General features: G+C 35.8%; 1 protein-coding gene across 2 annotated transcripts in view; it reads left to right on the top strand.

Annotated features, from left to right (window-relative positions):
* Positions 1 to 25,660, top strand: part of LOC110369696 (protein tiptop) — a 286,797-nt gene that overhangs the window by 8,462 nt on the left and 252,675 nt on the right. The window contains exon 1 of one of the 2 annotated variants that reach the window (XM_021325208.3): positions 23,987 to 24,455. The exons of the other annotated variant lie outside the window; for it this stretch is intronic. The gene's annotated coding sequence lies outside the window, so the exon portion shown is untranslated. Of the gene's footprint in view, positions 1 to 23,986; positions 24,456 to 25,660 lie in introns of those variants that run through there. 2 annotated transcript variants of the gene reach the window in all.

Here is a 25,660-nt window from a genome sequence, read left to right as displayed (position 1 = left end):
TTTCAGTATCAAACAATTACTCAAAAACACCGAAATATTAATTCAAAACCACCACCCATCACTCAAAACAGCCTCCGACCACCAGATAAAATCCTTCCACATTCCAGAACGTTCCATACAGTCGTCAGTCGTCACCGTCACAGCTCGGAGCCGTCACGCAGTCGTCACGTTTGCGTATCGCGTCACTGTCGATCGCTTTATATAAATTTAGAACGAGAGGCGCTTGACTGGCGCCCGTCAGAAGCGTTTTGACGGCTCACTGCTAAAGTGTAGGCAGAAGGACCAGTATTGTGAAAGGGTTAAAAGTGATATCACAGCTCAATAATTATTGCGAACTAAGTGTATCGACCGATATGCTTACTCAGCTCGATGTCGCGTCACGAGTGTACGTAAACCGTACAGGTATCACATTTTATTTCACAATAATACACTATATTATAAACGTGAAAGTTTGGCTGTGTGGTTTTTTGTTATTCTTTAGGCGCGTACGCACGTACGAACACGAACATAGCGAACACAAACACCAGACCCGAACATTTGGTTCGTACGTATGGACGGCATATTCGAACACGAACGCAAACATAGTTTGAGTCGAGTTCGCGAACAACAGTCGTGAACTCTATCTTAGTAGCCATGACGGCGCCGTTGGAAGTGGTCGATTGTGAAGTTATTAAAGCGCTTCGAACACCGTCCATACAGAACACACTACAAGGATCGCCGCGAACATGTTTGACGAACAGAGTGTTCGATGTTCGATAGTGGTACGCACGTGCGAACCAAGTTGTTGCATATCATGTAACGCAACAAATTTGTTCGTACGTGCGTACGCGGCTTTTCACACAAAAACCATAACCAACCAAAAACCATGATAGGTTTACTCGAAGTAAAATAATGTCACATTTAGGACACATGGACATACGATATTTGCGTTGCAATTTTTTGAAACCTTAGGATAATCTGCTCAGTTCAGCTAACCTGAACGTGTTTGTATCTAAAATATAATTTGTTGTTCAATAGTTCGAAAATCTTCAGTTAACCACCAATTTTCCGTCATATACCTTCACTAAAAATATTCACACTTCACTCTTTATTCTCTCCAATGTTCACAAAATCCACCAACAAACAATACTCCATGCATTTGTTCATAGTGTGACTTCTGCCGTCATATGTTATGACGTGGCCTGTCAAAATGACGACTCCCTCGAATTGACGCTCTGCCGATAACGTCCAACGGGGAATTCTAAAATGCTGATAGTATTTTGTTTGCTTTAATTCTGCTGAATAAAACTGTACGTAAAATAACGCAGTTTGTTGCAAGCTTAGCTATTTATTTCTACATAGTTTTCTACTTCTATGCGTCTGTCTTGAGAACTTAATTGTCTGTAAAGCTAAATGCTGTCTATTAGTACTTAATGAAGAAATTAATTTCGACTTTTAACGTCGTTTCTTGTCAACCTTTGCGGCCTTTTCTTAACTCCTTTGACCCTTAACTGGTGTTTAACCAGACGCAGCTAAAACAGTGGTAGTTAGAACTTGTTATCTTGTGTCGTTTATCTATTGATATGTGGTTAGGCTTTCGACTATTTAGACAGCATTTATATGCTGTAACAGTTGATTTGAAGAGCGGAATATTTTTTCTTATATTGCGTAATGAATCCCAATACATGTGGGCATTTGTATTTTTCAATACTCATAGAGCCCTTTGGAAAAATACGTAATATTTGATAAAGCTAAACTATGAAGATATTCCAAAGGGATTACTGGAATAAAAAAACAAACACCCTCGCACAATAAAACTGATTAAAAACAACAATTATTTTCATTAGTCTTCACTTTCTATATTATCTTAGATCGAGATGTAGACTTCTGTATTCAAGATAACATTAACAGTAGCAATTAGCGTAGTTTATAAACATAAATCAAAATAAGTACTCGTATCATAAAACCCAGTATCTACCATCTTTATAGTTTCTTATTAATATTTTTCATTTTAATTAATTTAAACATAATTTTTGCACAATAACTGTGACTCGAAGGACCAGGTTGGCATACTTGGTCTTTCGAGTATGGCGTAGTTGGTCCTTCGAGTCAATTCTTTTGATAATTAAATAAACTGAGGAATGTGTTCTATCAAGGCATCTGAATTGACATTAATTTTACAGCAGCTACTAATTATATAAGTGTAAAGGTCATATCGTCAGTTAACACAATTTACATAGCGGACAGAAGTAAAGATGTGTTTTATTTTATAATTTTATACTGCAGTGTTGGTCGCGTTGTTAATGACTAACTTCAACATTTTAATGCTTTGAACTTTAAATATTATGTTGTTGTAGAGAATGAAGCGAGAACTTGATGCCTAGTGTTGTTAACTGTTTGTAAAATTATAAGTGATAAATATATCTTACTAGTAATATAGGTATTACATAGGTATTATGAGTATGTTTGTTACTCTTTCAAGCTCAAACTGTTACAGGGATTTCTATGAAACTTGGCAGTACATATAACTTATTTAGGTACCAAAATACAATTTGGGCTATACGTTTCATCTTCATCCATGTCCAGGACGAATTTGCCTCGGGGTGTGCCTGAAACCGTGGGCAGAACCTAGTCTCTTATAATTTAGACTAGATCTAGACTGTAAACAAACCATCAAGTTTAAATTAAAAGATTTTCAATATTAATCGCAAAAGGTGTAAGTTTTTCATTACCACAGTAAACGCTGGTAATACTAAAACAATGCATATAAATGTTGACAGGTGCCAGTAACACTGTTTAGTAGCCACGTTTACACAAACAGACACACAAGTCTAGTTAGCCACTTATTACCGCAATCGAAGGTAATCACAAGCCCAGTAATTAAAAACTAATGGTAGAATTTAATCTTTATTCGGTATCTATTAATTGGTTATTATAAAAAAAGTTTTTACTATATGTTTTTATATTTGAATGTGTTACCTTGGAGTAATGAAACATCACTTAACTGAGGTCCTAACGTATAGAAATTTTATTCTTGTCGAAAACTTATATATCCCAACATAGTTGTGAAAAGGCTAGGCAGATGATGTAGAAAGCTTAAGTGTAATATGGATAGGATGATGTGTGAGCAGTATTAAACATTGAGTGGCGACCCCAACATAGTTGGGAAAAGGCTAGCCTGATGATAATGTAGTCACTCCACTCGCGGTAAATATATTAGGACCAGAGTACAAAAATTAAGTTCAATGTGACACAGTAGGTCAAAGGCTATGGGCGAGTAAAACCATGAGGCATAGTTAGTGTTGTACTTATAAAAACTACATAACAATTTAGATAGGAAGCAGTAAAATCGATAAGCTTATTACGGCAAATATTATTTCTTCAGTGTTAATTATTGCCAGAAGTATTACCTACATATATTTATATAGGGGAGATAGTTTTAAATGCTGTAGTTGAATCAATAATTATGTTTTAATTATTAATAAAAAAGTTAGTTATTGTAATATCTAAACAAAAAGTTCACTAGCTGTAAGGAATATAGGCTCTAAATGATCAACAATTACAAAAATATGAACCAAATACAGGAAAGCTAATGTTTTTTCTAGAAAAATGTGCAACTACCTAGATTAAAATCTAGCTACCGACTATTTAATAGAAGCTATCAACAAAACTACTGGAGTTCTAAGAAAGCGATCAATTTATAACAATTTATTTGTCAACTAAGTATCGTGTGAGTTAAACAAAAGAGTAGTTATCAAGAATGCCATACTTCATCATTTGTTCATTTGTTTTTGTGTAAAAAAATACTGCAGTGGACGGCAACAGGTTGATATAATAATACTGATGATAATGATCAAAGAAAGTGAACTAAACTAAGAAACAGTGTAGCAAAAATATACATTATCTTCACTATTTTTTGACCGACTTCCGTGAAAGGAAATTTTCAGTGTTGACCTACTGCAGGTATGCGGTTTTTAGTATTATTTGCCAGACTTAAGTCAGTCAGATAAAAAATTATATTAAAAAAAAATAGACATACGTAATACTAATCCAAGCTATTTATAACCACTATGTAAATAGCTAACGTGTATCAATACAGATGATCGACAGTCGATACGAGATAAGATTTCGTGTCACGACATGACAACAGTCAGTTACTGAAAACCGATCATTGTCGAATCGGAAAGGTTACATCAATCCGAATATCAAGAGGTTTATTTATTCGAATTTGACAAAATGTCAAATCGTGTCGGCTAGTCGTATGTCATGCCGAATTGTTGGGACTTTAGAATCAGATTTTCCTTCTTGAAAGAAATGTAGGGCAGTTTAATTACCAAACGCTTTTTAAAATATTTTAACGGTACTAAATAGTATATTGTAGGTATGTCAAATATTAAGAAGGTGGAACCCCAGTGGGCCACTAGTAGTACCAACTGGACACTGGTTTTCCAAGCAATCAAAGGCGCGGCACGTAATTTCAATTCATTTCCGGATCGCTACAGATTTATAATCGTAATCCCACAATCATAAAGCAATCATTACCAATTTCCGTGTTTCCGCACTTGTTATTAGTTTTCAATTATGCACAATGTTTAGAAAACACCGTCTGTTGTCTGTCTGTGTGTTTTTTGTGTGTGTTTGTGTGTACATTTCGCACGGCTCACTACACATCGTCTGTCAGTCAGACGTCAGCTGCATGCTCGTAAATTATGACGGTTTTTCTGCGCCCGCGCACGCAAATCAGAGCATAGATCTATAATGGTGTGATAGATGTACCTTGGGTTGGGTTGGGAAGTTGTTGTGCCTATCTGGATTGTTGCGCAGAGATGCAAGACTATTGTACTACGGACTTGTGTCTTTAACTTAAGTGCCTAAAAATTAGGAGTGAGAATTTTCCTATAAATTAGTCTAATTTGAGACATCAACTTTGACGAGAGATGCTAAGTAGGTACATAATGTTGTGGGAAATAATTAAATGATCCCGCTATGTTTAAAGTGAGAGCGACTGTCAGACTTTTACTGACTTAAGGAGATCTTTGTTCTTTCTTCAGCCCTTTGTGCACCAGGCCGGCAGTATCCCTTCTTGATTCGTCATCCTGCTTCTCAAAATACCTTTAGTAACCAGGAGGTACCTTGCCAATCATCCAGCACATATTCTTTGGCACAATGCTAACATACGCAAGGGTGGGCAAAGCCGTACATTAGCATATTAATTATTGAATCCCACCGATAGTCATGGTACCGGTTCGCGTGGCTAACTGTTCGGATAAAATTAAGTCTGTAGTATTAACTTTAGAATTAAGACTGCAACTGTTGTCGTTATTTATCGCTGTGTTTTGATTGGTTGTCATTTCGTTGGTGGGGGTGAATTTATATTAGTTAGTTATTGGTAAGCTATTTGGAATCGATTGATCAATAACTGCAATTTAATTTGTTCACTTTTGATCCTTGGTCCGCTAAAAAGATTGGTTTATGTGGTATGGTAGGCACAGACAAGATGACATCAAATATTGCCTTTTTGTCTTGGGTAACTTTAAGCTGTAGCTCTGGAGGATGCAGAGAAAATTGCCACCCAAAAAAAGACAATCGTCTCAAAATTCCAACCAGACCTCAAAGTAGCTTTAAACAACTAGCAGCTTGCAGGACAACTAGAAACCACACAATTTTCTTTTCGCGTGCAACTGAAATCACTTTCGCTCAAAAAAAGAGGTCCTTGAACAGTGTACGTTGAATCCGATCGCAGATAAAACAGGGCTACAACAAAACGATGGTAAGCAAGGAGGCGAGTCGTAATCTGTGCGCGGCGTCTAATAAATTAGATTGTGTTCGTAAACATGCGGCGTCGGGCTAACCTCGTCATCTGATACCGCGGACATTGTTGAGTATGTGTCCATTGTTGTGACGATTTATTTGTAGGTTGTATCTATGAGAACAAGATTAGGGCTACTAACATTGTCTTATGTGTGGCCTCATATCGTCTTCATGAACTTGTCACTTCTGGTTGGTATTGTCATAAAATAACTTTTGTTGCTATAGTTGTGAAATAAGGATATTTTAGTGTGTTTCATCTATAACCTGCCTATTTTGTCTCTTCGATTCTTCGTCTCGTATCAAAAACTTGCATACACAAAATGATAATTATAGTTATTTAATTGCTCAATATACCTGTTTCTGCAATGTACCACAGTTATTTTTATCAACACTTTATTCCCATACTCAAGTTACTTACACAAAACAGTCGCCAACATGATAGCACATTTCCCAAAATGACGTGTAACAATGGACACGCACACTCTCACCGACAGGCGGCTGCCAGTAACGACGGCGTCTGTAGGTGCCGATATCTTAAGGAGCTTGTTGTAATGAAGTGCCATCACGAGGGAACTGCCTCTGAAGCCATAGCACTGATTGCTCCTGAAACTAGTTGCTATATTTTTGATGATTTTCGTTATGTAGGCTACGATGTGATGTGATAATGTTGAGAAGTGTTTTTAGTACTGCTTTTTATAAATTAAGTACATACCTAATACGTCATTTAATCATGCAAAAGGTAAATATGCTGCTTATGTATAAAAATAAACTTTTGCTGTGTCCTGACAAACAATGGTATTCAAAAGGATACCATTGTTTGTCAGGAAAGATATTTTGTGCTTAGAATTGCACTCATTTAAATATACACAATCGATTTAAATATCAAGAGAGATACTCTCTATTTGACATACCTATCATGAAGAATCTATTTCTTCCCGTACACAACTTTCTATAAGTTCTTTTCCAAACTTCCATGCCTCCTCATTTATACCCTTCAAAAATTGTCGTGACGTCCAACAATGGACAGGCACTTTAGCCATCCATAGGCCGATAGTGTACACTCGATAGCGGTATATTAAGGTGCTCAATATTAACGCAAGCAGCGTCAGTTCGGCGGCTACCCTGTTTATGGCATGATGAGATGGTAAACGACTTTGATCTATAGGGAGAATGATAATGGCCGTGGCTGGTGTTAGGTGTAGTACCTATTAAACTGGTATAGTGGTTATAATTTCTGGGGACTGGATTTAGGTGTGAACGATTCTGGGTAGCTTGATTTGTTGGGTTGTTTCTTGTGCTTCTTTCATGAGATTATGTTAACTTTAAGGATTTGTTCTGGATGTCTGTTAATCTTGCAAAATTCTTGTAAAATCGGAGCTTCTTTCAGCCTCACTAAAACAAAGGAATCGTCTCAGTTGCGCCTTACAAGACAGGCATGCTTAAAAAGTGTGTCAGTGCTAAAGGACCAGTTCCTGCTGTCAACATTCGTACCTAAGGACCACTTCAATAAAGATACTTTGACTTCACATTACCATCCGCGTTTGAACCTCATTGACGTGCATCTAATCTAGAGTGACGTGATACAATGGAGCCTCACCCGCAGGCCGACAGTGGCTGGTAGCGGCCTCTGTTCGTGTTGCGATGAGATGCCAAACTGTCCACGTTGATCTATAGCGGATCAGCAACCAAGGGGGCGGTCGATGAACCGGGTAGCTGCTTCGATTCCTCCACACTGAACAGGCCATAATTAATAATTATGATTCGCGAGTTATGGGAATGAAAATCATGATGGTAGCAGATTGAATTTATAGACGTTATAAGATGATAGGCGATAAGTTATAGCGTGCTTACGAAGAGTGATAGGTGTTTATACCATAAGCGCACTGTGGGAACTTATTCTAGACGTGTAGATAATACCAAGAATAAGATAAGCTCAAATGATGGATACGAAGCTTGCATCAATTTAAATGAAATAAAGAAATTATCTTGAACATCAACAGAGCGTTAAATCCACGGTAGTCACTTCCTTATAAAAGTTCAGTTTCTTTATTCTAAAAATTAATTAAAACATCATAATATTATCTTACTGTTTTATGAGCACATAACGTTTTATGTAATTTTGGTCCTTCCGACCGCACGCACGATACGGCGGACATGCGAATTTATCTAAAAATATATATCAAATGTTCAATATATTGCGATATGTTATACTGTATAAGATAAACAACATGCACATAGCGGTTTTTAATAATTAATTTTAACTATTATTTAGTATTTCCGTTGAGTTCTTGCAGCACTCAGTCATTTCTTGGATGTTAGACCGCTTAGTTAATACATTAGAAGTTTTTGCAGTGTGTTCAAGCATCATATAATGTTATGACTTCATTTTTAGCCGCTTTCCTTTTATGGTGTGGTGGTAAGGGGTTTTTTAATTAACCTTCAGTTTATTCTTAGTTGTGTGGTGGGTCCCACGACCCTTGTCTTCTTCAGTTTTTTGTCGTTAAATTGGTTTTAAAATGGAGAGCCAAGGAGAGCTTTGCTACATTTGCAAAGCAAGCTTGGACTCTCATATTCTTTGAAGCCCCAAGTTTCAATACACAGTCCAAATTACTATTCCCAGCACGGATAGATCAGCATCAGCAACCAGTTGAAAAGCAATCAGAACTGTATTACAATGTCTCGCATTACGCCGAGATCCAATTACTAGCGTTATAATTGCGGCGCGCGCGCAGGTAATGGATGGTGTCTCTCTGATCGATTTAGTGCAGGTTTGTGACTCCAAGAACAAATTGTTTGATTGATTCTGCGTGTGGATTGAATAGTCGCATGCTAGGGTTTATCAATATGTAATTACTAGCTTCCTTAGTATGTGCGTCCCGTGGGAATTACTTCACACACTTAGTTAAAAAGTAGCCTTCTACAATAAGTAGGCTATCCAACACAAAATACTTTGCAAATAGTACCAGTGGTTCATCAGATTAAAATTTAATTCAAGCAAATAAACCAACTCTTCAGCTAGCTAGACTTTTGTGATGTGTTGGAGATTTTTTAGGTTGGTATAATTTCTGTAAATAAGAATGAAGACAAAACTAGCAAAAAAATGTTAAACACTGGGTTCAGAAATCAACAATATTTTTAAAGTTACCCCTCGATACACATGACTAGCCACTATTAATATAATTCTTCCCAGCCGCATGAATTTCAATTCTTAATAAGTACAACGACAGTCAATAGTTCAAGGAATGGTAAACAAAGTTAGCTGCTTAAAGCCTGCAAACTTTATAATTTTCTATTCAATGAATAGTAAAAAACTTACCAACCATTCCTGCGATGCCTAGCCCTATCAAGTGCAGAATTCAATAGCATCAATCCAGGATTATTTCCGATAAACTGGGATCAAAGGACCGCTAATATCAGTGACCTTTGGAGCCACACCTGTCGGACCACACAGTCGCAAGCGCAACATTAGAGTCAAACGATTGCAGATAAAATGCTGTTTTATTCAACGTATTTGTTTCTGTTTAGCTTAATTAAGATATGGGGTATCAGGAACATGGGTTCTATTTAGCCAGGTGTGTTTAATAATTTGGAGGTATCCTTATTTTGTGGTCTATATCGTCGCTGTTCATTTCTAAGCTTTTCTTCGTGTGTATAGTTTTCATGGAGGTAACTGGTGCTGTAATTTGAAATAGTCTTGGGTATAACTACTTAATCTATCTATAAAATTAAAGCCAATGTAAGATGAACACTGTATTTTCAACAATATAATAAGTGGTTCATCCAGAGAATTGGCAAAAGCAAAAAGCAAGAACACGACTTAGAAAAAACCATTCGAAGAAAATGATTGATATCAGATATCCAGCGATGAATTACCAGATTATCATTGCTAACACATAATTTCATTACCGTTTTTTGTATCCATTAAGTGGTGCTCAACAAGGATATCTACCATCTTCCGAACACCACAATTACTGTCACTCACCAGACTGCCTACCCTGATAAGGCTATAGCGTGAAGTTGCTCTCCAAGGGGCTCAATCATCAGCTTGATTTATGATTGACTGGATCGCGAATAAAAAGCGAATGATTGTATGCGTCGGCGCATGATCGATGGCGCACAATTGAAGCGCACTTTTTGCCCGTTGTTGGCGTACTTTATTATGGATTTATGTAGTAGTGCGAAATGCTGAACTGTGTAACAGGTGGTAATTATGAAAATAACAACTAACTTGAGACTTGAGGGAGTTTAGTTTACGTAATGGCCTTTAAACTTTATATGGTATTTTGTTAAATTTATGCTTACGCATCTAAATTCTAAATGCAACAAAATGCTCACGTAGGTATAAGTTGACGTTGAACTCTTTTTATTGAGTCAGTTACTCACCTTTGTTAATTCCTATTGTAGTCGCACGTTAATGATGAACCTTTATGGTAGATTTAAATTGTTTTTAAATGTAAAGTCCCTTACAAGGCAATCTAATGGCATCTCTTCCAAACCAACCGGAGGTGATAACATAGCTTCATAAAAGCATACATTTATTACAAAAATATCTCGAATCCATCATACGAGTGGTAACGGTGTACCGTGAGATAGTCTTGCCGCCCGGATGCGCTTGACTTTGACGTATAACGCCACTCAGGCGCATCTGTGGGACCGCGCGATCATTTAGCTGTCAATCATAGCATGCCATAGGTTCTTGCTGACGTAAAAACTGCAAGTAAATCATATGTGTCATGAATTTCCCGTTCATACTGTAGCAAGGTAATTTAATTAATAATTATTGGCTTAGGTTATGGACGTTGTCTCTATTTTATTAGCAATGATGAGATTTTTATGACAGCATTTTAAGATTAATCTTGATGTAAGGGTTGAATCTGGCTGCAGGGAAACTATAACGCTTAAACGTACCTAATTATAACTCTTTACTTCCTGTAAAAATATAGATAAATTTTGTTTCAAATAAGCTACAAATTAAGTGTAAAAATATTCTGCTTTAACCACAGACTGAATAGGGTTCATCAAGAAAAGAAAATTAGTCCCTCCGTCTCAAAGGACCAAAAGCATTACAGATCACTTGACAACTTTCATTCACACATGTCATCTCCTACAAACCAACAAACAAACTAACTTAAATACATAAACAGTGGGTGACACTGCAAGTGTGGTAGAAATGGTAGAAACGGTAGAAACAGCAGAAACAGCTATAAGTAAAGATGCCGGTCGGTTGCTATTGTTTTCCGATACACAGAGATGGGTATACTTTGGGTCGCGGTGTATGTGTGTGTGTTTGTATGTATGTAGGGCGGTCATGCTTGACTGTAAACTGTACAGGATATTTTTTGGGGGCATTACTTATAAATTAGGTGCAAAAATTCTAGATGACTAATTTCTTAGACACGTTTAAATGGTAGGAAATAGTAATGTTCTGCTTTGATTAATTACTCTATTGTGGCAGGTTTTTATAGGTCTCCCGAATCATACTTAGGATTGCCATTGCTACCGGCAAACATCATCGTTTGTCTCGCGTTTGCAAAAAATACGTTAGAGTTGGCTTTCAGTCTTAACTTATGAATAAACTATGAAACTCAAAAAGTATTTTTGGATATCAATTTTCAGAATATTATGTATTATTATGTAGAAAAGATGCTGCATTTTATTCAGCTATTTGGTACCCACATTTACTCTATCATTCATATGCCCCAGTAAGTTTTCTAAGTTATTCCTCGAGTATGAAGTTAAATGCAAGTCGTATAAGACTCATTGGCTCGCGTATATTCCACGTAGAGTTGGGATGCAAACCGATCAATGTATGGGTTGGGGGGAGTTGTGAATAAACATGAATGACTACACTGCACGACGGAAAAATTCACTCACTTTGCCCTAATTTTTTGGGAATATTTTGAAAGGAATTTTTTAAGATGATTTTTACATGCTCAGGTACCTAAGCAATGGTAAATATGTATTGGTTAATGCTTAAGGTGAAATGAGGAAGTTTCATAACTGTTCGGTATAAAATTCTTCGCTAGGGAAAACCTAATTTTAGAAGGTGTAGGTAATATTCATAAGCTTTAGTAATACCTACAGGTGTAATGCCTGCATTAAGGAAACTTTAGCCTTTAATAAGCTAAAAATACATGTCTATTTAAACAAGAGTAAATAATTCAAAAATAGAACACGGAGACTCCATCCCATATTCATGGGGCAATCGCCAAAAAATTTACGATATCGAAAAGGAAAATATCGGATACGTTCACCGAACAAAAAAATTAAGCTATACCCCAATTTTTGGCCGACATTGTATCAGCTCATTCCTTGCAAGACAGGCCTCACTCAATATCGGATATTGTTGCTGAAAATGAGTATTTATGTCATCGTTTGTATAAAATGTACTGCAATGTGGCTCCAAAGCGTTTTTCGTGCGATCTCGCCTCGCTTTGTTTATTGAACAAACTTTAAGGATATTTCTTCGTTTTTCCTCTTTTTCTTCTTGAGGTTATTTTGGCTTCTCTTATTGGATTCATGAATTCGGAACAAAGTGTATCAAGTCGTTTATCAGTTTGTTACCTGTTTTTGTGTGGAAATATTTGTGGGGCGCATCACTTACCGCGCAAGAATTTTCTTTTTCATTTGGGTTAAGCTTGCAAATGTATTCTACAAATGGTAGATTCTTGTTCCATTTTTTCGCTTTCTTTATTATTTAGAACAACAGAATGACGAGATATAATTAATTATTAAAATCAAAGCTAAATCTTGGATTGTATCAAGCATTCGAAATAAAACATCTTGACCTAAATACTTAAGCTATTTCTCAAGCAACTTTCTTCGACATTAAAGAAGCAATATCAGGCACTACCGGGGGTCTAAAACTAACACATAAATTCCGATTCTGACCATTAAAACTAAAGAGAACACGATAATATAGTTTTGTATTAATATTGTTTGTTGTGCCCCCTGGACAGACGAGCCGACAGACAGACATTGTTTTAAGTGTACATAAAGTGATAAAAAGTCACCTATGGCATTGTACACAGTTTTATAACTGCCTTGGATAGTAAAAGTGACATCAATCTTCTTTGTTATTGATATTGAGGGACATATTATGTTCTTCACATACATAAAACAATTAAGTTTTTTATGAGTGAGCAACAAGACTAATGTTTTTTGTCCTTTGGTCCCACTTTACATAAACCACGTAAGTATCTACACTGTTTCGTCACTGCAATATTTTGTCTTCCCTTTGACAGTAAGCACAGATGAATTATTTATGAAAGTGACGTATTGATATTGTTGAAACGTCAGATTTCCCGCGTTTTCCGAACTGACGTTTGTTGTTGCATCCATCTATCACGTGCAAATAGTTTGTGCGCACGAAGGCTTCAAACAAAACCTATCACATTATGCAGGCTCCGCAGCTGTCATAAAATCACGAATACCGTACTGGTATGATTAACACGTGTGGGCTGGGATTCGTCATAAGCGGTAGCGGATAGCTGAAAAGCGAATGGAGTTGTTTATCAACCTTGGGTAAAGTTAATACATTATGCACTTAGGTATAGGTGTTTGTTATTGTACTGTTTGCAATATATTTTATAAAGGTGTGATCAAAATATGACACTACTGTTTCGTCAAACAACTAAATCATTACCGTTTATATGGAAAAAATATTTAGGATTACAGTTGTCATACTTGCACAAGATGTAGATATTTCATTGAAAAAATAATGCGGGCTCGTATTTTTACATGAGATAAAACTTATGTGTTTATTTAAGGCTCCGCTGCAAAAAATATAAATTGCGTACTCATTGTATAATAAAATATTATTTTATAATAATTGAAAATAAGATGAGTTGAATCTCGCGGTATCTCACCGTCCACACCAAACCACCAACACACCGACTGCTGCGAACAAAGATGGCGGCCTTACATAAAAACTGTTTAATCGTAACTCGGCACTGGCTATCGCGATCTCAACATATTACCATATATTAATCCAATAAGGGATTGAGGCGATCAATTTATCTACATTACGGCGCGCGCGCAGGATCCAAGCCCGACGGAGGTGGTAACTTGTACCAACTTATGGCTCCCCATTAGACCGTACAACTCGTTTAAGGGTTCATATTGGGTGCGATTCGACCTTTATTTATTCGAATTGTTTCCCTCTTATTTATCTAGAGAGATTTTTTTGAGAATTAAAACCTTTTTTTAGTGAATTAGTGTAATTCTTGTCGTAAGTTGTCTCCTAATTAGAACACGTTTTTAAGTGGGTGTTTGGTTCTTTTGAGTTTACCGACAGTTATCATGACTCATGTTAAAGTGAGTGCTGGTTATTTAATACAGTAAAACTTATACAGTTTTTGTTGACGACTTGTCTAGTTCTTATTGCCTTAGTTTGTTAATTAGAACCAGCTAGGACTTAAGTTTATCTAAGAAACTTTGAATAATGTTGACCTTATAGAAAACATGACAGTTTATCACTATTCTTTGAAAAAGAGCATTCTTTATCTTGTCATGTTCTACCAAAACAACACGATTTAAGGAACGGCACAAACTTACGACTTGTGCCTATCATACGTTGCACAGTTTATAGACTTGTAGCGCAGTCGCGTGGGACGCAAGTGTGTAGCGAACCTAATTACGTGCAAATAAAAAAATAACGTATTCTTTAATATGGTGACATTCTTAATTATTCTGCAAGTGGAGATATAAAAGAAATGATTAAATATTTTTAGTGTTTAAATTAATTGACACTTGACATTAAGTAACATGTTTAAGAACATGAACTTTTGTTTTCATTACAAGAAAAGAATAAACGCGAGATATGTTCCTTAAAGATAATAAAAAATATTCGTGTTCACGTTATACCGGATATGTAACTAATATTTAAACTCTCACTATCAGGTATTTTTTTCTATTTCTAACAGGACTGTGCAGCTGCTAATTATTACAATAAAATTTCAAACGAAATACACATTTTTAACTAACTTCACTTTAACTCTTTTTATGACCGAAATATCACATCATGCAGGTAACATAAAAAAGTGACCAAAACACACATTTTTTTTCAGTTCTTACTAACCTAACTTCTTCAATTTTAAAATGACAATGATTCAACATAGCCAGAAAATCAGAAAGTCCACACTGTCGGAACGTAGGTGTCGCTTCGGCCTTGACATTAGCGAGCGAATGACTGAACGGAATGAACTCATTCATAAATTGACTGAATGGGACGCACCTACGCAAGGCTTGCGGACCGGAGGACCAAAAATGTGGATGTCAGATTTTCTTAAAATGCCTAGTTATGGCTTTATGTTTTTGTAGGGGAAATACTGTGTTTAACTGGTTTGGGCAATAAGTATAGTATATTATAAACGCGAAAGTTTAGTTTGTTCCTCCATGCAAAAAGTACATGACGGATTTTGATGAAACCTGACAGTTCAGACATGACAGATTAACATATAGGCTAGTTTTTATCCATGTGCGGGAAGGAGCTCCCTTTAAAAGTTTGTTCAAAATAAATGACTTACCTAATATTAATATTTTCACGGTATTATTTGCGTTATAAAAAAGGTATTTTTCAGGAAACATAACTCAAAACAGAAAAAATATCCCTAAATTTTTGTTTAAGATACCTACTTTAAAAAAGCTTTTTTTAAAATTGATGAGCACTGGAATAATTTAGAGCTAAATAAGGTAGAACAAGTCTTTGTTAGTGAAACCTCTTGCGAACCTCTCGACCTTGACCGGCTGAAGGTCAACTGGCGGAACTTCCGCTCGGCTTGAATTCATGACTCATGTATGTATTGAAGGAAAAGTCGCTAAGAATAAACTTACTTAGTAGCAGTTTTTAACCGATTGACTACTAAAATAGGTTAAAATTCTACAAATTACCTATCCGATGTAGGATTACCTATTTCTTGCCTATTCATAGCTGTATTTTTTTATTTATCAATTAGGTTGAATAACTTTAAAAAAACGTGTTTTACATGATTATGTACAACATTATTGTTTTTTCAAATAGTACACCGCGATTATCACTGTATATTTTTTGTCCCAATCATAATATAACAAGTTAAACATTTTGTAACTAAAATTATAATATTTTCTTCCATTTTCCCATTATTAGTATTGTTTATTTTGCAACCAAAATCGATTATATTAATTTCAATTCAAAATCACTAATCGCATCTCGATTCTGACGTAACTCGCTACAGCCATTACATACTTAGCATGTAAAGTATAACCCGACTCATTGAAGATGTCTCTATAATATTCAATACTGTCGACGCTAAACAGTCTACTCTATTTATCAGGGTTATGGTAAAGCGAATACGTTAGTGACTCACATTTTTGCTGACGTTTTTTTTTGTTTATTGTTTGTTGGAACCAATATTGGGTGTTGGTTTAAATGTTTGGGAGAATCGAGTTATTTGGTGTTTGTATTTTGACTTCAGATCCTTCAACGCGATCCGTTGAAGCCCCTCAAAACAACAGTCATCAATGTTTTTGTAAGTAATAAGTTTGAAAATATCAAAACATAAAATAGAACAGTTTTTTACGAAAAAACCCGCCCAGGTTTCTTTCGAACTCGGGCATGCACGGTTCCGTACCACTATCTATAAAATGAGCAAAAAATGAATAAGAGCTCCTATGGGTACAGCACCCTAAAAAGGTCTGTGTTTAGACCAGTAAGACCAGATTACTAAATTCAAACCAAAGGTACTTAAAGACTGCTATATTCTAATTTTACCTTCGCTTCAGTATTCACATATCCATATGCCTTATTAATAAATACATACATACCTACATATATCTATTGCCCCATGAAAACCATCATTCAAACATACCCAGCTTGGTACGTATGTAAATAATTTCTTAATTACGACTGATATAAATCTTCAGTTGGAGGTGATCGCGTTATTACCGGCTTAGTGGTTTTTCGACAGGCATTAATGAATATGCAAGCTTGATTAGACTGTGGTGTGGGATATTTGTGGGAAGACTATGATTGTGGGTTAAAGGAGGAATGTCCGGTTTAACCTTTGCCATTATTAAGATGTATTTTTCAATGATATTGGATTGTATGTCTTTGAATTGTGACGTTGAGATACATCATTATTAGCCTCTTTTCATTGTCCCACTGCAGGCCTGCAGCCTCTTTTCATAAAGAGAAGAAATGAGCTACGATCATTCTTGCTCAAGGATTGGCGATTTCCGATTTTGAAGTTTTGGTTTCCTCAAGATGTGTTTTAAACTTTTGTTGATTCTAAATGTTACTTATAAATGGTGTTAATAAGTATTTTCAATACAAAGTTCCCGATTGTTTCCCAAGTTTTGAAATAACGCCCAAAACATATAAGTTCCCTTATTTGAAAGAAAAAAAGATTCAGAGGCAGACACCCATCCTCATAAAAATATACATTTTCCAGAAACTACATTAATGGGAAACTTATTTGTACCTGTTCTTCTTTTATTTTCATTCAATGCAGAAATGTCCTAACTAGTAACACAGAAACCTGGTGTCCCTAATTCCGTGCAATCATTACAGCAGGCGACGCATGGAGCGTTAACTAGTTACGCGCATCGCGCTTACATCGTCCATCACCGTCCATCGATGTTATACTGCTTTGTTTGAGACTGAGCATTTTTAATTACATCATGAACGAATATTTTTGAAGCTCTATTTTTTACTTGATAACACTCTGTGTTCCAAATTTTTTTAAATTTATTTTTGGTAAATGGAATATGGAAGTGACAGAGTGGTCCTAAAATCCGAACCACTATCAACACAAACGTTGAGTCTAATTTAGATATCCTGTATGTAAGAGAAGTCATCCTTTGATTTGGATAGTAATCAGACATCTGCGTACTTAAGTAATAAAGTTAACTTTGAATATCTCTAGAACTTTGAGGAAGACCTATCACAAAATTATTACCAGCACTAGTTAAACAAGAACCAATAAACTATGCCTCTTTATGCAACCTGCCAGATCTAATGAAAAATTGTCAAGCACTTTTCAACAACAACCGAGACATGCATAACCTTTGGGCTTTGGTGCACATTCATCAATTAGTTGACTATGAGTGCGTGCGAAGACCATATTTATTACGTAGCCGAGGGGTGGGGGGGTAAGCAGGGGTAATTAAAACCGGGTTGCATGCAGCCGCTCACCCTTCCGACATGACTTCCTTCTCTAGAAGTTCAGGACAGCCACGGGTAACTGTTGCATTGGAAATATGGTTTTATTTGTATTTATCATATGAAGGAAACGCGCTTCACTTGCCGTTTGCAAATGAAGCTTGACGGTGGTGGTTTTTTGTTGAGTTTTTTTTTTGTCTTGTTTGGAGATGTGATGGAGAATCGTGGGGTCAGTTAAAGGGTTGTTGTATAGAAAATATTGTAAACAAGGTATAATTTTAGATTCTACAGCATACTTATCGGTAATTAATATTGAGACACTATTTTGTAATGAAGCTTGCGATTCGAATTATTTATTTACTTTTATTTACTGTTTCAAAAAATGCCTTTGCCTCCCAGGCGTCACTTTTACGTGTATCAAGGAATCTTCAATCGAGGTTTTTTATAAGGCAATAAAAACTAAGCAAATCCGCCGACGAGCAGGCATTTGCAAAAAACAGAGTAAAACTAACCAAATCCCAATGAAACCCGACCCAATTGACACTCATTATTGTATTCACCCGCCGCGAAACCTAACCCAATTTGCGTGCAACTGGTTCAATGCAAGAAAAACGGTGCGCGCGCGCAACCCTATATAATTTAGCGCCATAAAGGATTCCGCGTGATGACAGCGCAGACTTGAAACACCGCGAAAATTACCAATTTTATGATCCAAAATTACATATAGACCTTACTGTGGTACTAGTAGGGACTGGCCCTTTTATCCGAATCTGGTCCTTATTCCACTGTAATAAGACTTAGTCGGTGCTGAGTGTCGGCAAAGTAATTTGTCAAAGTGTGTTCGTGTCGTGAAACCGTTGACTGATTGCTTTGATTGACGGCCACTCTTGTTTGTCTGTTTGTCCGTCTCGTGTCAGATAACTATATCGATTACAAGCACTTTATACTTTAATACATTTATAGTATCATTTTAAATTGGTTGAAAGTGTAGGTGTTAGGGTGACCATTAAGATTTGAACCCGGGAAGTGATTTTACGAGGTTGTAAAACTCAGCCTACGTAGTTTTATTTATATTTTATTAGTTTTGTGGGTGTCGTGTTTATTTATTGGCGAAAATAACGACGACAATAGTTTGTGTATCTTATACTAATAATGTTGATCTGTATTCAGGATATAGTGCAGAGTGCAGAGTGAGGGCGATTATCCATTGCCTTCTCTGATATTATATTACACTAAGGCATTAAGATCTAATCACTATTCCCCGTCTTTCATATATAGAATATATTTTTTAATTTAATTTTTTAACATACCTATCAACTTGAAAACCACTACAAATTGTCTTAGATCTTAAATAGCGATTAACTTTTTTTTTATAAATGAAAAACTTTATAAAGTTTATACCCTATACTAAGGTACTTAATTTATTTTCGCTTCTGGTAGGTAAGTGATCTGAAAAGGCAAAGATCATGAATACTGCCACCCACCCCATTCTCTTAAGGAATCCAGTTTCTGTCATAAACATATGAAATAATGACTTCAAGGAATACGATATTTAGGTACCTATAAGAGTAACTAAATCGTTGCTAGATTGGATGTTATCTGTGGTTATAAGTACTTTGATATTATTTACCGTATTTTTTTAGCTACTTTCGTGTTAGAACGTCTTGGCTGTCGTTTCTCTTTGGCTGTCGTTACGGGTATTCAGAAGACGAAAAGTCTTATAAAGCAATGAGGTGCATGGGTTGAGGAGGTCAGATAGAGTCGGTCTATGTAAAACACTGGTACTTAGCTGTGTCCAGTAAGACTGGAAATGGACCCGAATATACTTTGAATCATTTTAGGCAGAGGATAACTGCCAGAAATATCTAAGAAAGAATTTTCTTCAATGTAGGATTTATTTTATAATTAACAATGCACTGCACCAACAAAGCTTTTAGAACACTATCACTCGAATATTAATAAATATAAGAGTTATTATAGCTAAGGCTGGATGTAAGTCATCAATGTCGAGTTTGATAGATTACTGAGTCTCTGGCATTTGCCTGAAGGCTGTATTTACACATCATAGTAAGTGCAAGGTGCACTTAGATACATATTAAGAATTGTGCAGTAGGTATCGAATTTGAAGGGTGACATGAAAAATAATTAAATAATTAGGTAGACCAGATAGATTGCTTATTTTGGCCTTTTCTTTAAATTGTATTTTTACCTCATCTTACAAACACCGAAACTTTGCAAATACTAATCTAATTCAAAACAAAAATAATAAATCCTATTATCCCTTCACACACAAACGCACAACACAAAAAAGATTTACGCAAGTTCATTAACCCCTAACCCTCAAACGCGGGGCGATTAAGTCGCAATCAAAATAATGTTGCCAACACGTCAACTACCAACATAAACTATGCACGTTATGTTCAGATCCGATTTTTTTAACTTTTTAAAACTTATCATACATATATTTTTAAAATTTATGTTTGTAATAATCGTGTATATTTAGCTGTGGAGCTACTCAGCGGGGGACGGATAAAAATGACGGTTTATTGTAGGATTTGACGGGCGGGTTCGCGGGGCTGACGATGATGAAGCCAGCGTTGAGGGGTTAGGCTTTGGAAGGCTAGCTTTGTGCTTCTATTTGTAAAGGTAATGTGAGTGTAATAATATTGGCATGTGGCATTTTTAGTGTGTGCCGGCACAGGTTTGCTGTGTGTGTATATCAGAATGATTGAATATTTCAAGTTTTTCTTTTAGCATTTTTTCAACTAGCTGTTCCTAAAGAGGGAAGGGTGCTGGTAGTAAGTAGGTAGTTCCCTATAGAGACCTGGAGAAAAAATAGTCTTTTGTCATTTCTATCTGTGTTTCAGTATATTTTTAATCGTTTCAGTACTTCAGGCACGAAAATCAGACAGAACAGAAGCAAGGATCTATTGTCCTAACTTTTCTTCAAAGAAACATTACTTAAGTAATTCAATAAGATTTTTCCAACTCAACATGATTCTATTGAGACGTAGATGGACATAATAATTTTGATACTTTATGGAATTATGACAGTTGTTGTAAAGTTGTTGAAACATGACAATAAAAATATGTAATAATATTTAGTTGCATGTTTTTAATTTACATAAATATTTTGTAGTAAAAAAGCTATGCTAAGTTATGAATAAAACTTATTGCTGGATCAACAGATATTTAAATTGTATGTTAAATACTGACGTTCGTATGAGAAGTTCACTATTTTGAATATTACTAAGTAAGTGAATACTCTCTGTATTGCAAAAAAAATAATGATTGTTGGTAATTTTTATTTTCCAACAATGGTGGAAGTAACCTTTAGGTACCATTCTAGGGTTAAGTTCGGACTCATATTTTAATAAATAAAAAGATTAAAAAAAAACCAGATTTAGAGAAAAAAATATTCATTTTATTTTCACAATCCATTTTTTTTAAATGAAATAATTGCATTCATCATTGCAGCTAAGTAACACTATATTTTTTGTCACCAAAATTTATTTTTGTCATCAAGTTGTATCACCTTATAAATAGATTTATCGCCGCGAAATATTTTCGTTCTCAGATAAACAAAGAGTGTTCCCATGTATGAATTACCAAATTATTGTCAATATAATGTATAAAATATGAGATGGATCACCAATAAAATTGTAGTGCATTACATGAATATAAACTTCGTTCTTATAATAATAGTTTTATTACTTAAATAATAGCTTGGTGCTCAAAATGGTAGATCTGTCACCAAATAAATCGATTAATCGATCCCTGACTGCGACTGCTTTTTATTTGTTATTTTGTCACCAATACAGTAGTTACATTTTATTATGTTCAGTTATTAAAATAATGTATTCGTTACCAATTTAATACGTCAGTTTATAATTTTAATGAAAATATTTTCAAAGGGAAGAGGAAGGGAAGGGAGACAAATTGGCGCGCTTTCGGCCTCAACGAATGGGTTGTAGGTTGGTTGTAGGTACGATCATACGATGCTTATTTTGACTTTAATTAAGTGTTTTATTTACTATTCAGCTAGAAATTTAATTTAAATATATTTATACTACCTGTGGAAAATAAGACCCTTGGGGGAGGCACATGGCCAGTGAAGTAGTAGACTCTTTTGGTTGAAAGGATGATGACGACCACCCTACATTTTAATACAATTCATGAAATTTTCTAGTGATATAATATATGATTTATTAGTGATCTCTTTAAATTAGTTTGCCTAAATACTATTAGGACAAACCTATTATAATACATACAAAACCATTTATTTGGTACTTGACCCCATATCTCCATGATTTTCGGTAATTTATTGTGGAATTGATTTTATATTGTTTGGTGATACATTTTGGTGACAAATCTACTATTTTGAGGGCAAACCCTATTATTTAAGAAACACAAAATGAATTAAATTGGTGACAGCTTAAATCATACCCATAAATTAATCTCTGTATTAGGGTAGTGAGAGCAGGTACCTGTCTCCACGGACCGAAGAACCAAAACCAACTTAAAAGCAACTTAATATCATTCCCACACTTGACTCTTTTTTATCAGAACTTCGTCAAAATCTTTCTTAAAACGGCAAATAACCCACATCTCTTCTTAATAAGTGAACTTAAACGCGAATAAAATTATATTGACGAACAAAAAAAATCCGATTTTTACGATTTCGATCGTAAAATTACGCGTGTTTTGGGTTATTATTGAAATTTTTTTGGTCCTTCGATTTTGGACCTTATTTTAAAGGTAATAAAGTGGGTTATTAAATAGCTTGGTTTTATGTAAAAAGTAGTCGGTAATGGTATGTGAGAATATAATGGAAATATGAGATTTTTATGGTGTAACGTGTTTTAGGAGGAAGACTGAATGTGCAAAGTTTTTTTTTATCATTATTACGTGCACCTAATGAATCTTGTGTGGGGATTTATTGAGATTGTTTGCAGTTTGGCAATAGCTTTTGTGGATGTATTCTTTTTATTGTTATTGAATTATTTTAATTTGAGAAATATAAGTCTCTACCAATAAATATACTTAAAACAGGAATTTGTTTTAAAAACATTAAAATTCAATGCATGGGAAATATTGCCTTGCGTATTTAGGTACATAAAATGCCTTTAAAAAGATTAAACATACCTAGCCACGACACTCAAAATTAAGTTGAATCCTAACACTCAATGCCTACTTAATTATTTTCCATACCAACAAATAAAATGAATACAAACGAAATACGGAATTATAACACCTAAGTAGTTTTTTTTATTAAACCTACTTAGAAACAGTAAAAAAAAATCCCCAAAACAATCAAACATCACAATTAAAATACCACCTAAAAATAATTCAAACAAAAACAAAAAAAATAATTACTTAAAAAAATAAAAATAATTAATTAATTATTTGAATAAAATCTCGCATAAGCTACGTAGGTACAACTCGTAACGAAAGTGAGTTACCAGCGAGCAAAAAGGTAAAAAGGCGGCGCGGTGAGGTGGGCGGGGGGCGGGGGGCGGGGACTAGGCTCCGCCCCCCGCGAGCGGGACGGCGACACTGCACGCGCGCCCGCCTGCACGCTGCAAGGTCACGTCAGACCCACTGACTTTTTGCAATGTTTTGACATAAGTACGTACAGTTTTTGAGGACTGGATTTTTTTCGTGGCATTTTCGATTTCAGTTTTGGATTTTGCTTGAATGAAAGTTTTTTTTTGTTTCTTTGTTTTTTTATAGTTTATTGTTATGCAATATTTTTTAAATTAAAGAAAATATGTGAAATGATACAATAGTTGTTTATTTATAGTATTTGTACAGAGTTTAGTGGAAATTCTTTCCAATATCTATTTTTATACATCGATGTATATTTCAAACCAACTTTCCAAAACTATATTAAAACATGAACTCAACCCCGACACAATACCCACAATAACCAGCCATCTTAATTTCCAAGATCAATCACAATAAGAATGCAGTATTGCAAAAAAGCAGTTGCATCTTATCACGTTGGACGTGTGATTGAGTGCGCTAGTTCCGCTGTGGTCCGCGCGGCGCTGTCGGCGCGGCGGCCGGCTCGCGCGTCATTCCGGCCGCGGCGCGCGACGCCACCGCATCGCACCCGCGCTCGCTGTCGCCCGCGTAAACACGCCACGATACGCGCTCACACAATCACATGTTCACGTGCTGTGCCAAATATTGTGACCAGTTAACTTAGTGAAGTGAAGTGACCCACGCTGTGCCATCCCAGTAAGCTCCACCGGTATTTGCTCCGTCGCAGCCCATCTGTTCAAATACGGCTGATTTGTTTAAGTTTACTATTGATGGATTGGAAAGAGGTTCAACGACATCGTACTTAGTGTTTGATGTGCTGAGGAATTCGTTTCACGTATTTCGAAAACAAATAGAAGTTTAGAAAACAATGGTTATATGAGAGGGCCTCGAGTGGCATTGCTTGCTTAGGTGCTCGTTGTGACAGGTGGAGCGGAGTTCTTATTGTCTGTCAAATAAGAATATTTATTGGAAAACGAAGGTGAGCATACTTTGAGTATAACATGTCAAACAAATGCTAACACTACATTTGAATTTATTATCGCTTTTTAACAATATTTCACGCATTTCAAAGTGTTTCTTTGAAAAAAACTGTGTATATGTAGCCGGAATGTTGTATATTTAGATGGAGTAGATAGTTTAGAGTAGTAGTGTTAAGTTTGACAATGCGTGGTGGGCTCTGAAAACTTTGTGACGGCTGCTGAATTCAGTGAGGATGCGGCGACGGCCCGCGACGGTACTGTGCCGGGCCGTTGCTGATAAAATATGCTCTAACAAAGGAAAAACTACATGAAAACACTGTAAACTATTACATAAACACTTTTTCATGTGACTAAACTTATTTTCTAATAAAAAAGTAAGCTTAGGATATCGTTGCTTGGATACGGAGAGTTTCAACGACTCGAAGGTTTCGAATAAAGTTCTCAAAAAGTTGCGGAAGAGGGTCCGACTGAAACTATAAGTGACGGAAATATTTGTGTTACTTGTGAAAAATGTTCTATGGAATAAAGAATATTCCTTTGACCATATCAAAATATTTTTTTCTCGACAAAATGTATATACTTACACACTGAATAAATGTGTTGACAATATGGTAAACAATTTCTTAAGTCGTGTCGTTGTCGCGTTAGCACCCCAGTAAGTAAACTCAGTGCTTTTGTAATTTGATATAACCATAAGTGTAATTTTTTAAATAAATAGGCATCAACCTTAATTAACTAACTACAAGCTAATTAACCATAAGATTATTTATTAAAACTATGAAATAATTCACAAAAGCTCTAGCATTTATGTACCTACTTACATAGAGCGACTTTGAATATGTATTCCTAAAGTCAAGTTTACCCTACAACTCTAACTTCAAAAAAGTTCATCAAACACTTTTGCATATCCATCAAGACTAGAAGAAGAGGTATTGAGCAAAAGAAACGTGCAATATTTTTGCATCCTCTAGCGTCCTTTTCCCTAGTCCGCCATCTTTATTTTTGTAAAGCAATGCACACAGTCGTCATTTTAAATAGTCGAGTGGCGTTCGCCCCAAGCGTCTGCAGCGCGTCTGCCGGGCGCGGGGGGCGGGGCGGGGAGGGGGGCGGGGCGCTAGAGCGGGACGCCGCATCATAAACATTGTGTACATAAAGACGTTTTGGAAAACGCAATATGCCTAGAGTACTAGAGAAGAATTTGACT

Source organism: Helicoverpa armigera, chromosome 9, assembly GCF_030705265.1.
Source record: "Helicoverpa armigera isolate CAAS_96S chromosome 9, ASM3070526v1, whole genome shotgun sequence".
NCBI lineage: Eukaryota > Metazoa > Arthropoda > Insecta > Lepidoptera > Noctuidae > Helicoverpa > Helicoverpa armigera.
This window is presented reverse-complemented; position numbering and strand designations above follow the sequence as displayed.